A 17,415-nucleotide genomic window follows, 5' to 3' on the forward strand; every position below is an offset into this window, starting at 1 on the left:
CACATTTTACCAGAGGCATCGTGTTCGGAGTGTTAAGGCAGGCCCATAGCCTGATCTTCTACTATCAATTGTGATGAACTAGCCGACGGGTAAAAATCACGATAATAAAAGGAAATAAAATACTAAGCAAACGATAAAAGAGTACCTAATTGAAAAAAAATTGCTGTAACAATATTTTGTTTGCCAGGATATTTTTTTCAAAATGTGATACATCTGTTCTCTGTTTATATCTATATTTATATGCATGGCATGCCTCACTTTAAGTTTCGCCTAATCATTGGAGTTTATTGAGTGGGCAATTTTCATCATAACTTTGACGCTAATTTCAAAAGAAAATACTTTTGCTTGATTGTTAAACATAAATTTCAACTTTTTTTTAATGTCAATTTCATAACTTACACTTGAGTTTGTGATATCTGATGATGTTATTTCATTTATAAAACTGGTATTAAAACACCCACTCAATTTGATGCTAAACTTCGATCAACCGTTTTATTTTTTCCGTAAGCTAAATCTAGACCCCATTGAAGTGGGCGCTTAATTGCTCGGTGGAAGCATAAATTTATGCAGACGTACGGTCAGGAAAACTTTGCTGAATCGATTTTGAATAAAATATAGAAAACGCAGACAATAGCAAACAATTATACGAACAAAGTTTATTGCCTCGTTTGAAGCATTTACCATCCCACTGTCTCCAACGCCGGAAATACATGGCATTTTAAACTTCTCTGGAAAAACTCAAGTCAGGTTTTCTTTCGAAGCTACTTCTTTTCATTTGGGTGGATCAACAGGGCTTGCGAAAAGAAAATTGAAAGCGCCTTACTCTATTCCAACTTATCATCCAAGAGTTTAACAATATTAATTGCAATTTTCATGGATTAAGAGAGCACATTATTCTCGATGTAACAGGTTTGTTCCAAGTTCTAAAGGTACTAGTATTCAATTCAAGTTTGTTACTGAGCAGGCTGTAATAATTAAAATAATTTAAACACAATCAAGCCAGGTAGTTGACTTATTTATCAACGTCTTGAAATAAGGTTTCTTACTGCTGCAGTTAAATAAAGTGAATATCCCGTGGCAATATTGCGTTGAAGGTCTGTTCCTACACAGCACACCGATGAGGAAATTCACGGTGATGGAATATTAGCTAGCAAAAATGTAATTTTTTACTCTACAGCGATGGAGTTCATCTGATGTTCTTAATATCGCACGAGCATCTCGTGCTTGTGTATAAATTTTACAGTGTAAGACAACAACGTTATCATCAGCAGGTTTCTACTGTGACGGTATAAACATAGCTACGCAATGTTGTTTTTATCAAGTTATCTTTTGTGAAGGCATCATTCAGCATTCATTCACTGAAGCAGACATAATTTACGAATATTTATTTTACAGAAAATTTTCTCTCCCGGTAAATTGCCAAATACACAAAAATGGTAAACTACAAACCATTGTTAAAATACAAATACATTAATGTGTCAACCACACGCTATTTAGGCGAATTTTGACAATACATTCAGCCCATCATTACACACCTTGTGTAGCTGTGCTCTAATAATTAGACCGGAATTGCGAAAATTTGCCATGTCTACTTTGAAGAAATTATAAAAAACAACAATTTTAGCACTAGTGTACGGTTTCTACCAAATGGGAATAGCCCCCCAATGAATTAATTATTACACTTACACATAAAGGGTGATACGGTCAAAATTTGGTCAAAGGAAAACGCGTGTAAATCGGTGAAATCGTTTATTTAAAAAATCAAATTAAATTTCTTTTTCAAGTTCAATTAGTATAAAATTCAGGAAAAATATTCAGTTAGGCTTCCGCTTTTCCAAATCCGAATTGCCGGGCCTTACGCTTGACCCCTGCCATCAGATTTTGTACAGCCACCTTGTCCACCTTCTTCGCCGCAGAAAGCCAGTTTGCCTTGAACTGCTGCTCGCCCTTAGCAGTTTTTTTGGTCTTCTTTAGGTTCCGCTTGACAATAGCCCAGTATTTCTCAATTGGGCGGAGCTCTGGCGTGTTGGGAGGGTTCTTGTCCTTGGGAACCACCTGCACGTTGTTGGCGGCGTACCACTCCATGGCCTTTTTACCGTAATGGCAAGATGCCAAATCCGGCCAAAACAGTACGGAACAACCGTGTTTCTTCAGGAAAGGCAGCAGACGTTTATTCAAACACTCTTTCACGTAAATTTCTTGGTTGACAGTCCCAGAAGCTATGAAAATGCTGCTTTTCAAGCCACAGGTACAGATGGCTTGCCAAACCAGATATTTCTTTGCGAACTTTGACAGTTTCATGTGCTTGAAAACATATGCTACCTTTCCCCTTCCTTTTGCCGTATTAAACTCCTGTCCCAGAAGCTGCTTGAAGTCGGCTTTGACGTAGGTTTCGTCGTCCATTACCACGCAGTCAAACTTCGTCAGCATCGTCGTGTACAGCCTCCGGGATCGCGCTTTGGCCGTCGTATTTTGTTTATCATCGCGATTTGGAGTCACTACCTTCTTGTAAGTCGATAGTCCGGCTCGTTTTATGGCTCGATGCACGGTTGTAGACGATACACCCAGCTTATTTGCGGCATCTCGGAGAGAGAGGTTAGGGTTTCGCTTGAAACTACCGGAAACTCTCTTTGTCATCTCAGCGGCTTCCGGTTTTCGATTTCCCCCCGATCCAGACTTCCTGGCTGTCGACAAACGTTCCCCAAACACTTTAATTACATTTGTAACGGTTGATTTGGCAACTTTTAGCGATTTTGCCAACTTTGCGTGCGAGTAGCTCGGATTTTCGCGATGCGCGAGCAAAATTTTGATACGCTGCTCTTCTTGCTTGGACGGCATTTTGACAACTGAAGAGTGAATTCCAAAATCAAAATAGGAGCAACATTCTACACACACACACCTTCAAAATGAGGGGTGTTCAGGTTTTTTAAATGCAAAATTGAAAGAAATACGTCAAGTTGATATTGACCAAATTTTGACCGTATCACCCTTTACACACATTTCACCTCACTGCGTCCTAGCAAGATGTACGGTCGATTTGTTTCGCGCTCCGTTGTTTTGGAAGTTTTCTCGGTATTCGCTTAATATAAATTATCAGTTTTTTTTACGAAGGACTACGATTTCTATATGGGTGTACACTTTGTGAATACCGAAAATGGAACATGTATCAAAATTATGAAATATTTTGAACGTTAAAAGCTCAGCTGTCCCAGGACCAATTTCAATTATTTTATTACCAATCGATCAGAAAAATTTCTACGTATCACTCCGCGAGGTTAGTGGTGGTGTTGTCCAGAACACAACGAAAGGCCGCCTGCAAGCAGCGAGCTGCAACCCACATGAGCATCCATAGAACAAAGAAGAAGCCGCACCGCTATTGATCGGATTCAGTAGCTCTTCGTGAGTTGCTGTGGGCCATCTATGTCAAACGCGTCATACTAAAGAGTATAAACAGAGAGAACCCCGCTCAAGTTCCTACTCCTACACAAAACCCAAGCTCCTGCTGCAGTTAACAAATAATATTTATTATATAAGACCACGTAGTCCTACGTCACCATTGCGTACAACCCCTTTGTAGTTTTTTTTTCTCATTAAGTGACTCCTGGCATATCGCTAATTTGATCGAAAAGTGTTTTTTTTTAGTAGAAAGTGTGATTTTCGGAAAGATTAATCCGTGCGATTGGTAATTCGCAAACCAATTTAGGCCTCATCGTTGCGTGGTGACGCATACCTGTTCACGTATCATCATCGAGTGTGAGCACCCGTCTCAACATCTACATCGTTGATCAATCATCGTGCGCCTGTGTGCGCTGAGTACCGAGCCTCGATCAAGAGCACCACAACGAAGGTCATCCACGCTGCGCGTTGCTTCTCAGCGATCTGTGTAAACGCCTACATATATAACGCTAGGTGGTAGATGTAGGGTAGGATGGTGCAAAATGCAGCAAAATCGTCAATTGCTGGCGTATGGAAGCTAAAATCAAGAAGAAAGTAATGGTATATGGTTCATTACCATGTTTTCTACGAATATCGAGTGATTTCGAACTGCAAAACGATGGTTTTTTATGATTTTCATGGTATTTTATAAATCGGTTCCAAAATGATAGCGGAGCAAAATGCCTGATTCGTGGTGCAATATGTACCAAAACATTGGGGCAAGACGCACGACAACAATAGCCAAAACGCACCCCAACATTGGGGTAAAATGCACCACATGATAGACAAACCCTAACCCCTGTAAGTAGATAATGCAAAGGGATGAGGTATCTCAAATTATTATTCCTTTAAGTTACATCAGAAATAAGGTCTCAACAGAGTGTTAAACTGTGATTCATAAAGCAAAATATAAAAAATATAAGAAAAGTTAATTCGTTCCATTCTTTTGCGATATATTCTGTTAAAGCTAAATTTGCAGTTGATGATTTTAAAAACTGTGTCATATTTTGCACAAAATGCTACGTCTGTGATTTTCTAAATGGGGAAACACTTTGTGAAAACCGAAAATGGAACATGTAACAAAATTATGAAAGATTTTTAACATTATTAACTCAGCTGCCCCTGGACCAATTACAAATTTTTTATTACCAATCGATCAGAAAAGTTTCTACGTATCAATAGCAATGCTTTTGACTGGTGATTTTCAACAAGAAACTATTGAAAAAGTGGTAATGTCAAGCATTGTCCAACGTACAAATAAAAAGTGTTAATTTTATCACTGTTTTCATGAAATAAACTTTCTTCCTAAACCCAGTCGTCATAATCGAGTACCACTTGGTTGTACATCATTCTGCTTTAATCTGAAAAGATGTGAAAGAGCGCTGCTGTCTAGTTTCAATTCATTTTCGCTTCGGACGGCGTGGTGAGCAGGCAGCAGAAGCAGCAGTAGAAAGGTGGTGGCAGGTTAGGTAGTCCACTCTTTTACCTAACAAGGAACAATGACTGGTCGTGGCAAAGGAGGAAAAGGTCTTGGTAAAGAAGCCGCCAAGCGTCATCGCAAGGTTCTTCGTGATAACCGCCATCCGTCGTCCGGTTCACCGTGGCAGTGTCAAACGTATCTCCGGTCTGATTTACGAGATGTGCTGAAGGTGTTCCTAGAAAATGTGATCAGTGATGCTGTCATCTACTCTGAACACGCCAAGCGTAAGCGGCCATGGATGTTGTCTACGCTTTGAAGCGACAGACGCACTCTGTTCGGCTTCGGAGGTTAAATCATCACCAACTTTGGCAACAAAACGGCCTTTTTCACGGTCAACAAGCTTAATACAAAGAGTTGGAATTTAATTTATCTGTGCCTGTTTGTCCATATTCAGAACCACATGCCCCCAACGACCATACAAAATACTCTCCAGAGTTGTAATCTTGTAACCAAACTTGGTGCAAGTGATTTTGATCGATTCTCTTCATCAACTTTCTCTTTGAAAAAAATTACTACAAATTTAGTACACCTACAATTAAAAAACGGAAAGAGTTAAGATAATAGATGATCGATCAACTTAAAGAGCTAAATGCTCTTCACATTTGTTCCGTCCACTAGCGGTCCTACGTCAAGCTTCCGTTCGTGCCCCTAGGCACAGATCCTTCTACGTTTTTTTAAGGGAATCAGTAGGCCAATATATGATTTTATGATCAAGAATTATTTGTGAAACCTCCAGTTGAAAAAAAAACACAATCCGTTACCCGGAAAATGCATCTGAGGAAAAGTTATCACTGTTTTTCTATAAGTGGGCATTTTACCCAAGGGGTGCATTATGGGTTGTTCTCCCTTATAGGATTATCAGATAAGTTTTTTTCCTCCCCCATTAGTTAAATTTTCATTTTGTGTTCCTGTTTTGTAGTGTTTTCTGTGCGAATTTTAATATCGGTTGAGTGATAGAGCGTTTGCGCGCTCCCACTAGTATGACAAAATGGATGTTTTGTCGGAAAACAACATAGATGACCGATCATCTCATAAATCTGATGATGTCATCCCTGGTTCGTCGTCTCAGTCTGTCAATGGGCAGTAGACTGATGCAAAATTTAAAATTTTCGCTCCATAGTGCTCAAACGGTTTCATATCAGGTCCTGATTAGCCTCCCAAAATTTAAACTCATTTGGTAAGAAACTGACTTGGCACAAACTATTCGAAGTTTATATGGAAATTACTATGGGAAAACCAAACTTTTTGTTCATTGTCTTCTACCCATTGATTGAAAAGTAGTTTTCAACAAAGTTGTAGCTGGGAAATTTTGCTACAATCATAAGTTTTCCCATAGTAATTCCCATATAAACTTGAAATGGTTTGTGCCAAGTCAGTTTCTTACTAAAGTAATTCAAATTTGGGAGGCTAAGTAGGACCCAATTTGGGACCGTTTAAGCACTGTGGAGTGAAAATTTCAAATTTTGCATCAGTCTAATGGGCAGGCTAAGAAAAGCACCAGATCGCGGACGTACCCGAATGACTCCACTGGTCCATGGGTTGTTTACTTTCAGCCCAAAAACAAACCTTTGAACGTTGTACAAATTTCCAGGCCGTTATCTCCTCTCAAACTTTAATAAAAAGTATTATCAATTAGAAATAATATTTAAAGGTGATATTACTTTTCGTCAATAATCGCGACAATAGTTTCTTCTGGATATAAATTTAAGATTACTTCCATAAGGACTCCAGAAAAATAATGTTGTATGCGAATTAATTTGGTCCAAGGAAAACAGTTTTTCGCTTGATTCTAATACTACTTCGTATACCTCCAAGAATCTGTTATACGTTATAGTATTGCATAATTTCTACAATAAATGTATAATTCTATCAACCACAACAATTTCAGTAATGATTCCATAAGGTGGGTAATATTCGTTGTCGTAGTTTTTGATGCACACTATCAAATTCGATCGGAACTCTATTCCATTAACTGCATTAACACATGCAGAATAGTATCATGTAGGTACGGCTCACTACGGAAATGACCCCGCTGAACTATTTTACCTCCATGGAATTAGATTTTATCCGTGAATTGATTATTAAGGATATCTATGACCATTTTGAAATTCTGGCGTTTAGCTAGGCTTTTGCAAATAGTTATGAAATTCCTGCACGTTGCCGACTGATTTTTGGTAGGCTTATTCTTCTGCTCAAATACTAGGCTGTTGAATTGTTTCATGTTGCCACTTTTTTTATTGTATTGTACGTAGTGGTCAAGGTGATGATTTTTATTTATCCGTCGATTGAATTTCGCGTAAAACAATTCTTCGTATAGCCGTACATGCTCTTCTAGTGATGCCAACATGTGATCCAATACTAATGTGGACATTAATATTCGTGTTATGGTTGATAAAATGTCGAATCATGTGCATGTATTCGCAATCATCGGAAATTTTGTGACCAAGCAGAAAAGGAAACGCCCTTAATAACAAAATATTTAGCAAAGCTGTTGGTTTCAGTTTGTGGGATGTGGGTTAAGAAAGCATCTCGTTTGTGAAATTTGCTGAAGGTCGATTTGTTTTTGTCGATTTAACCATAGGCGAAAGAAGTTATACGATGATTAATAAATTCTACATTCATTCCGAGTTCTTTATTTTTATAATAGAAGCTCAATACTAGCTGCACAGTTGTAGGTATCAAACCTTCTGCTATATCATGCATTGTGTCAAGGGCAAAATTTTCAGTTCTGTGGAAATTATTCAATTCATTCAACACGCATCCATTCCGTTTAAAACCACAATCCGATAGGCTTATTTCTCTAGACACAACTTTACTCAAATTCTGTTCATACCACTTCTTTGTTCGTAAGGGGAAATGTTCAAACGGGTTCTGGTGAAAAGCTGGTCTTTGTATTGTGCAAAGTCTGCAAAAATATGTCGTCATAGGTCCGAGAAGTCCAAAAACCTCATGCAAAGCCACCGTATCGCCACAAAATATGGTTACAACTGCTCGGAGTTTGATTTTTTCCGTTCCGTAGCAAACTGTCACTCCTTCTTCCAGCTTTTTGAGGTCGCTCATCAGAGGCTTGAGGATTTTTTTTATATCCGTGCTTCTTAGCATCTATAGAGGTACAATACAAAAGTGGAAAAACGGTTTTCGGAGAACTATTCCATTTGTCGCTGTAATTTTGAATTTTGAAATCAATAACAGACCCTTTGTTAATTCCAGCTCTTGAACTTAACGCATTCGACTCAGACGGACAGTATCAACGAATTTTTTGAAATATTCACTGTTTTTATATGTCTCCCCAGATCGAAAGCTTGTGTATTCTTTGATCGTTGCGTTTTCTGGTTCAGCGTCGTTTAAAAGATCTCTGTTTTGAGGGTTTCTGAAAAGCAGCCTCAATGTTTCAATAATTGGTGTATACATGAAAGTCTTATTGACTTCAACTTTTTTGGAAGTGCCATCAGTATGCCGGATGTCTTCTCGTGTTTTAAGCATCTATTCTGACAGGTTTGGAATGCCTCTAGCTAAAAAATTAAAAAAATTGGTTTGCTTTGATAGGGTTGACATTTCAGTGAATAAATCTGGCAACTGAAACTGATTAAGAAATGAAATGGTTTCTGGAGAATCCAGGTTTATATCGCTGAACTTAAAAAAAAATGATTTTTTTTGAAAATAGTCTCCAAGGATTTGAACCAAAGTTTCACATAGATTGATCATTTCTGCAATTTTAGATTGTGGCAACGAAACATCTGATGATAACCGACAAATACCAAGTGCAATAGCTTTTTTTATTTGGTCATTTGAGATTATTTCATCAATTTCAACCGGTTGGATATGGCTATATTCAATTATAGGCATTTTGGGGTTAGGTTCCCGCAACTCATTCAAATTACTTTCTCCTTCCAGTGATTGAAGGAAAAGTGAACAAGGATGTTGCTGCATAATGTTTTTTTAATGACTTAAAATGATCATATCTGGACCTACATTTAGAAACCAGACAGTCATAAAACATTGCATCCGGGGAAAATTTTTTGTTCCGGATATGATTATTAATATGCTGCTGAAGTTCATCGACATAACCCACAATTTTTCACGGCAGAAAAAGCAGGTTAAGCTAGATGTAATTGGCTGGAACGAAATATGCAAATATGTATTTAAATTATACTTACGGAAGATTTCGAAGAGTCTTACGTCTTCCTGCTGGAGTACTCCTAGGATCGGTTCCATATTTCCAGGTTCTTCCTGTAGACAACAGACACTATACACGGTTTTTAACAAAGCTTCCCAACACTCAAACACTAGTGCTATAAAAATGGCGGATGAAAGCTGAAATGCCGAATGTCGGTAAACAAGCGCTGCCAAAACGAAATCTCGGCATATCACATATCCGATGGTCGTTTGCTGTTTTCATGAATCTTACGCATATGTGCACCCATAATGCGTATTTCCTTTTTACGGCTGCATATTCGCATTATCCACCGAATGACAATAGCCGAAAGCGGAAATTTTTGGACTGGCTGGCGAAGTATTTGGTAATTGAACACGTCAAATAACGAACAGAAGGAAAAGGATTGACTAATAATGCAGTGGAAAAAATCTAAGATAATCATATCCAGTTACACACGAATGTTTCAAGAAGTGATCAAAAGTTGCAATGAATTTGAGCAAATTAGCCCTTGATAAGTGTTAGAACTGCGGAAAAGTTAGTTGTGAGTCATAAAAAATGTATCAATTTACACTTGTGCCATTCTTGCAACAACATACATCAACCAAAGTCTTTGCATCCAGACGATAAATGTGGCTCTGGTCGAAAGAGTGTTCGTTTTGCTCGCGTTTCAGTCATGAAAAGGCAAAATAAAAATGAAAGTGGGCTATTATTTCCCGAGCAGGAGAAAATAACTGATGAATACCTAATTCGGATCTGATACCAAAATTTGGTATTGACTAGCATGACATAAGAGGTGGAATGTATGAACAATGTAAAATCATAATCAATGGATAACAAACTACCGCGCAGTTCAGTTGCGTGACAATAAAAAAGTTGCAGCAACATAGCGCACAGACCTAATTGTGCTTCCGCCGACTGTCAACGTCGCATGCTGTACTGACATGCGATTGTTGACTACGACCACTTCCGTTTTGTGATGGGCAAGCTCCAGTTTCCTGGATCTCATCCATTCCTCCACAAGCTTGACGGAGTGAGCCGCTGTCAGCTCTACCTCCTCGAGGGATTCCCCGTAGACTACCAGCGTGACATCGTCGGCAAAACCTACAATTTTCACGCCTACCGGGAATCTTATCCTCAACAATCCATCGTACATGACGTTCCATAACATCGGGCCCAGGATGGAGCCTTGTGGCACTCATGCGGTGACTCTTACGCTTTTTTCGCTATCTTCTGTGTCGTACGTCAACACACGATTCTGGAAGTAGCTTTCCAGAATCTTGTACAGCCCTCCGGGAATTTGGAGCTGGTGTAGCGAGTGGGCTATCGCCCCCCAGCACGCGCTGTTGAACGCGTACTTCACGTCTAGGGTTACCACCGCGCAGTAGCGAATGCCCCTTCATTTCCGGTGGACCACCTCTGCCGTCTGGATGACGTCGCGGATGGCTTTCACCGTGGATCTGCCCTTACGGAACCCGTACTGGCTGCTTGACGGGCCGTCTACACCTTCGGTGTAAGCTGACAACCTGTTGAGGATGACCCTCTCAAGCAGTTTACCAGTGGTGTCCAGCAAACAGATGGGCCTATATGCTGATGGGTCCCCAGGGGGTTTTCCTGGCTTCGGGAGCAACACCAGCCTCTGCCGCTTCCACGCATCTGGGAAGATGCCTACGTCCAGACAGGTCTGAAAAACAGAACAGAACATATCTGAATTTTCCGCAACGGCCGCCCTCAGAGCCACAACCGGGATCCCATCTGGGCCCGGGGCCTTGCCCACCACCAGCGATTTGGCAATATCGCTGAGTTCACTGTTCTTCACTCTAGACACTTCTCCCTAATCCGCGCCTGGGATCCGCGGCCAGGAGTCTACGTCCCTACGTGGAAACAAGAACCCAACGATCGGAGCCAGTACCGCTGGCGATCTCTCCGGGGGTGCTGTCACGCCGCGGGTCTTTGCCAGGACCACTTTGTCGGCATCCTCCCGTGGGTTCGTGTTGGCGCTTTGGCATAAGCTGTCAAAGCACGCACGCTTGCGTCTGGCGATCTCTTTATTGAGGGCCGCCTTAGCCAATCGAAGAGCGACATGGCGTTCCTCCCGAGATTCAGTCGTACGAGCTCGTTGCATCCTCCTTCTCGCTTGGAGGCAAGATGCCTTGAGGATAGCAATCGACTCGCTCCACCAGTACACCGGTCTATGGCCTTGCCTGGAATAGGCTCTCCTGGGCATGGTTGTATCGCACACCCTTGTCAGCGCTGCTACCAGTTCTTCCCCCGTCAGATCCGGGGTTATTCGCTCCCGCCTCAGTGCTTCGCCGAAGACCTCTTCCTCGAAGAACGACGTCCGCCAGCCTCGGATTCTCTCCTGCCACTCGTCTCTCACCTGGCTCCACACTGTACCGAGTCGCCTGATAGTCACTATGGATGTAACCCTCATCGACCCTCCTGTGTAGGTTGCCCTCCAAACACGGGCTGCAGTACGTCACGTCGATGACGGATTTTGCACCATTCCTTCTGTAGGTACTGACCGAGCCGGTGTTGACAAGTACAACGTCCAGTTTGGCCATTGCCTCCAGTAGGATGCATCCTCTCTGGTTGGTGTGGTGGCTGCCCCACTCCACCGCCCATGCGTTAAAGTCGCCCGCAATGACCACCGGTCTTAGGCCGACAAGTACCGCAGTGAGTCTGTCTACCATCTGCAAGAACTGCTCGATAGACCACCTGGGCGGAGCATAACAGCTACTTAGATATATTCCATTAACCCTGGCGATCACGAATCCCTCGCTCGAGTTGGACACGACTACCTCCTGAATGGGGAAGCTCCCCATCGTGCATATCGCCGCCATCCCCAACGCGTCCGTGACCCAATTCCCGTTGCCGGTTGGGACGCGGTACGGATCGGAGATGATTGCGACATCCACTCCCCATTCCGCTGCCGATTGCCATAGCAGTTGCTGGGCAGCCGAGCAGTGGTTCAGGTTCAACTGCGCTACCTTCCTCAAGGTAACCGCTGTTGGCGGTACCTCGATTTGGTACTGCTCCCTGAGCGAGATCTCATAAGACCCCCCTTCGCGAACGGATTCGCGGTCGCCTCCTCGGCGACTTGTTCTCTGGGGGTTTGGGTTATGAGCTTTTTTGATGATTATATCTCAGTCTGTCATATGACATTTTAGTGGTACTGTACTACGATAGCTTGTTTTGCAAGTGTCGGAGGCAAAGGCAGTCGATTATCACAGAAAATGTGTCAAGTACCGTGACCGTTTACAAGACTGGTTGTTAGAACATCCGCATTGGTGGTGACTGCAATGAAGGCAGCTCCTACTTGATTGGAAATCAACAACGCTTGGTCGGATTCCGCTTGGGGAATCAGCATCATTTCATGAAGGCAGCTTTGGTTGGTAGCAGTTTTTACAGTCCACTGCAATACAACGCAACAGCCAGAGTTAAAGATTTGATGTATACAAGTTGTTCGATACATCCTTCATCTTTCGGTTCAATGGGTTAAATGGCATGCCTATTTCAAAATAGTAGTTATTTTCAACGCATCAATTTAGTACTCCATGTGGGGTAATCTGCGCCCTTTGAATTGTAGTATGGAAAGCAGGCGTGAACCATTGATATAGAGAAAGAATAAACATAAAGCCTAAATATATGCTTCCGTGCCTTAAAATCACTATGCATATTTTGCCCTTCAGTGTTTTAAAGACATCAATTTAAACAAGAATTTATCAATTGCTTAAGCATACCAATTGTAATATCTAGTCAATAGCCTAATCCAACAAATAGATGGTATTGTAATTAAATATAGATTCACCTTGTGGATGAAACAGGGATCTTCCGCAGCATGGGTATTTACCCCCATTGCCCCCACTATATCGTATGGTTACTTATCTTACCAATCATACTAAAGCAGCGTTTCTCAATCTAGGGGTCGCGAGCAACCGGTGGGTCGTGGGCTGCCCTCTGGTGGGTCGCGAAATTCAGACAACTTGATCATTTTCAAATTGCATGCAGAATTAATCTGATTATGAAATAATGTAATTTCAGTGTTTTCGAAATTATTTTGAGGGTGTTCAGGACGTTTTAAAAAGCTATATTTGCGTGTTGAGGACTTTTTCACGATTTAAAGCTTTTTTATGGTCAATCCGGCGTTGAAAGTAGGTCTCGAGCCATTTTTAGGTGGTTTTCTAATTAGTTGAATTTTTGGGCTATTTTGGCGTTTCAATACGTTGAAATGCTATGACTTTTTTGGCGTTTTAAATTAATTAAAGGAGTTTTGAAGATCATTTTTTTTCAGCGGCGCCATTGGTGTAGTGGTAAGCGTGATTACTTCTCACCCCAGCAGGCCTGGGTTCAATTCCAGTCGGCGCCACCAGCATGTTCTGAGGTATAACGTCTCTGATCACGCCTTCCTTCGGAATGGAAGTAAAGCCGTTGGTCCCCGGTTCATGAGTTGATGGGTCGATAGGTAGGGTCCAGGTGTGGGAGCTGCCTTCCTGGCGTCGGTAGCATTGGTGCTCAGCACGGAAAACAAATCAAGGGAAAAAAAAAGATCATTTTTGCCTTTCGGATATGTGCACCCATAATGCGTATTTTCTATTTACGGCAGCATATCCGCATTATCTACCGAATGACAAGAGCCGAAAGTGGAAATGTTTAGACTGGTTGGCTAAATAATGAACGGAAGGAAAAGCATTGACAAATAATGCAGTGTAAAAAACTAACATAATCATATCCACTTACGAAGAGATGAACCAGCCCAAGGCTGAAAATCTCTCTAATAAAGCAAAAAAAAATATCCACTTACGCACGAATGTATGAACCATTGCATTGATCAAAAGTTGAATTGAATGTTTGAGCAAATCAACCCTTGATAAGTGTTACAACTGCGGAAACTTTAATTTCAAGAATCACAAAAAATGGACCAATTTACACTTGTGCCATTCTTACACCAACCAAAGTCTTTGCATCCAGTCTATTAATGTAGCTCGTTCGTGTTGCTCTCGTTCCAATGATGAAAAGGTAAAATCATTGTGTTTTTTTAAATTGTTTTTAAACGCTAAGCATGAAAACGTGACTAGTAAAACTTTTTTATTCTCTTGAGTCTCCTTAAGGAGGATATGAAATACTGTCTTACTTCGATAATTTGCTTTAGGTGTGGCAGTCTTCCTGGGAATATTGGATCGTGTCAGGGATAGCAAATGTGAACTCTCAATAAGGTTATTACGGGCAGAATTATGTTAAATCAATAAGTTTGATGTGTCACACGACGGGTTCTGTTTCTAATCGGAAATTGGTGATTTCCCGGGGCACCGGAACATTTCTAGGGGCACTGGAATATGCCCGATAGTGCCAATGTGGTAGTGGACTCTGAATATGACCATTAAAGGCCGAGTTCTGAAAAATCATAAAATTTGGTAGGGGATTGGCCACTTCCTCGGGGTACCGGAACATGTGTGGGAGACCCAATGTGATCGTGGACTCTCAATAAGGCCAAAACAGACAGAGTCACGTTAAATCATGAAGTTTGATGTGTTGTACGGCGGGTTTTGCTTCAGGTCGATAGTTGGTCATTTCATTGGAGATACTGGTACATTACCGGAGGCACCGGATCATGACCCATCATCTGATCGCTTACTCTCAATAAGGCCATTATTGGCCGAGTTCTACAACATGATGACAGTTGATATGTCCCACGATAGGTGTTGGTTCTTGTCATCATGAAGATTGATGTGTAGCACGAATGGGTTTTAATGCCAGTTGAGAATTCCACGAGGGCACCGAAATAAATCAGAGAGGGCCAATGTGACCGTGAAATCTCAATAAGGCGCCAATAAGTAATATGCCATCATCGACCGAGTTTTGAAAAACCAAGAAGTTTGATTTGTCGCACGAAGGGTTTTAGTTCTTGTCTAGAATTGGCCACACTAATCACATACAGAAAATCAACGTAATAGGTTGAAGGAAAACCGAGAAACAGCGGTGGGTGGGCGGCTCCACTCACCGCATATATGGAGGGAATGCTATACAATACCTGATCAGTAGCCACTGATTATAATAAAATCTTTAGTGTTGTAAATATTGTATATACCTAATCCTAATCTTAAGGCTAAAACTAAAGTCAAATCTTAAAACTAGTGATCTTAAACTAAACTACAACTAAATTTATATAAACATGAATTAACATTGTGAACCAGTCTAATGAAGATGATCACCGATTTTCACGAGAGAGAATGATCTCATTCCAATGGTCAATCATTGCACTTGACCAAACGAACCGAATTGTACACACATTGTAAATCAGTAGCAAATAGATACCCCAAGCGTGCGCAACCACATCTATTGTCGGTGTTCTTTAAGTTCTATTCCTCGATCGTCAACCATCCGTCGGTTGCAATAAATTAAAGGAAAGTGAAGTGGAAATCGAAAATTTGCTTGTGATCCGAAATCGATGTTATCGCGTCAGTGTGATCAGGTTTTGATCAATCGTGTGTCCGTGTGTAATTAACGTGAAAATCGCGGACTCCAACGTTAGTGGAAAGTGACTGACTGGCTAACTCACATCTTCTACTGGGAAGGTGGAGTAGCAGCAGTACTTTTCGGGTGCTAAAGTGCTCCTCTGGTTTCTGTGCGCCGTTCGCGGTACGAACGGGAAGAAAAACCTCCGAATCCCGGCAAATACAGAGCCCACGGCTCGAACATTGGTCCTTCGAGCCGGAGCGGAGGACATACCCAAGCCAGGAATCAGCGTCGTAGGCAAGTTAGCGCCATCGCGGTAAGTGGTCAAAAGGCATTGATCACACAAAGGTAGGCCATTCATTCTACTATTAGTGTTTTGTGCAGAAAGTTTGGGCCTTTCTCGCACGGCCAACGCCAATATTTCGCGCCGATATAAGGAGGCAAGGAATGGCGGCATAATCGAATATTGCATGACAACATCGCATGACCGATCCGATTGATCGAAGCGCATAAGGCGAGCATAATTAGTACGGTGGAATTGCTAGGCAGAGGCGGCATAATTAACGTTTTTTTTTTGCAAATTGATTATCGTTGGTGGCTGATTGGCAAATTGATTGCCAGTTTTATCAATTGCACTTGCGCATACAGTGGCGCGCATTGGAATTAGTACACCGTACTGGGTGGTGGAAATCAACGGAAAAAACGGTGAATGATCAATTCGTCCAAGGCACATTTTGCGATATTTGTGGCGTTTTAGCGGACACGCGTATCGTAAAAAGGGCACGTCGTGACGGGAAGGATTGATCGTATCGATTTCACGTGTCCTTTTCGGTCGTTCGCGTTCGTGTAGAAGTATCACGACGCGACGGGAAGGATTATATCGATCGAATTTCGTGGTACTTCCGTCGTATTGATCGCGTTTGAACAGTACATCGCGCCGGGAAGGATAAATTCGTTCGATTCTGTGCTGTTTTCGTTTCGGTTCGTGTAGAAACGGCACGTCGCGTCGGGAAGGAGCAATCGTTACGAGATAAAAGTGTCGTTTCCGTTCTCGCGCGTGATTCGAGTGGTGAGTAAGATGGCAAACAAGGCGGAAAAGAAGCTGGAAGGAAACATCCTGATCCTTAAGCGGGTGTTGGCGATACGAGATGTGGTGGAAAAGTTCGTGGCGGAGTACGACCATGAGCGGGACGCCAACCAAGTATCGGTTCGGTTGGAAACCTTGGACAAGGTCAACAAGGAATTTCAACAGGTCCAAGGGGAGATAGAGAAATTAGACGTCGATCAGTTCAAGGATCACATCGAGGTACGCACCGGATTCGAAAATCGGTACTGCGTGTTGAAGGGATTTCTACTCTCCAAGATGGACAACGGCCAGCCTCCATTAAATTCGACGATGATCAACACCTTCGCTCACCACACATCATCGAGTTTTCACCATCGGCTGCCGAAGATCGATCTGCCGAAGTTCAGCGGGGATGAATCAAGGTGGATATCGTTCCGGGACAACTTTCTGTCGATGATCCACAGCAACGAGGACATTCCGACCGTCAACAAACTCCAATATCTGCTGCAATCGTTGGAGGGAGAAGCAAAGAAGCCGTTTGAAAGCGTTGACATTCAGGCGGACAATTATGCGTCTACGTGGGACGCATTGATGAAGCGCTACGACAATAAGCGGTTCCTGAGGAAAGAGTTATTTCGAGGACTGTTCGAACTACCACCAATCAAGCGTGAATCAGCACAGGAGCTAAACACATTGGTCGACGAATTCCAGCGGCACGTGAAAGCGTTAGGAAAGCTCGGTGAACCAGTTAAGCACTGGAACACTCCTCTCACCTTCATCCTCTGCAATAAGCTCGACGCATCTACGTTACGTTCTTGGGAACAG

This window comes from Ochlerotatus camptorhynchus, unplaced genomic scaffold (assembly GCF_037179485.1).
Source record: "Ochlerotatus camptorhynchus isolate MF236.1 unplaced genomic scaffold, CSIRO-AGI_Acam_v1.1 ptg000572l, whole genome shotgun sequence".
Classification (NCBI taxonomy): domain Eukaryota; kingdom Metazoa; phylum Arthropoda; class Insecta; order Diptera; family Culicidae; genus Ochlerotatus; species Ochlerotatus camptorhynchus.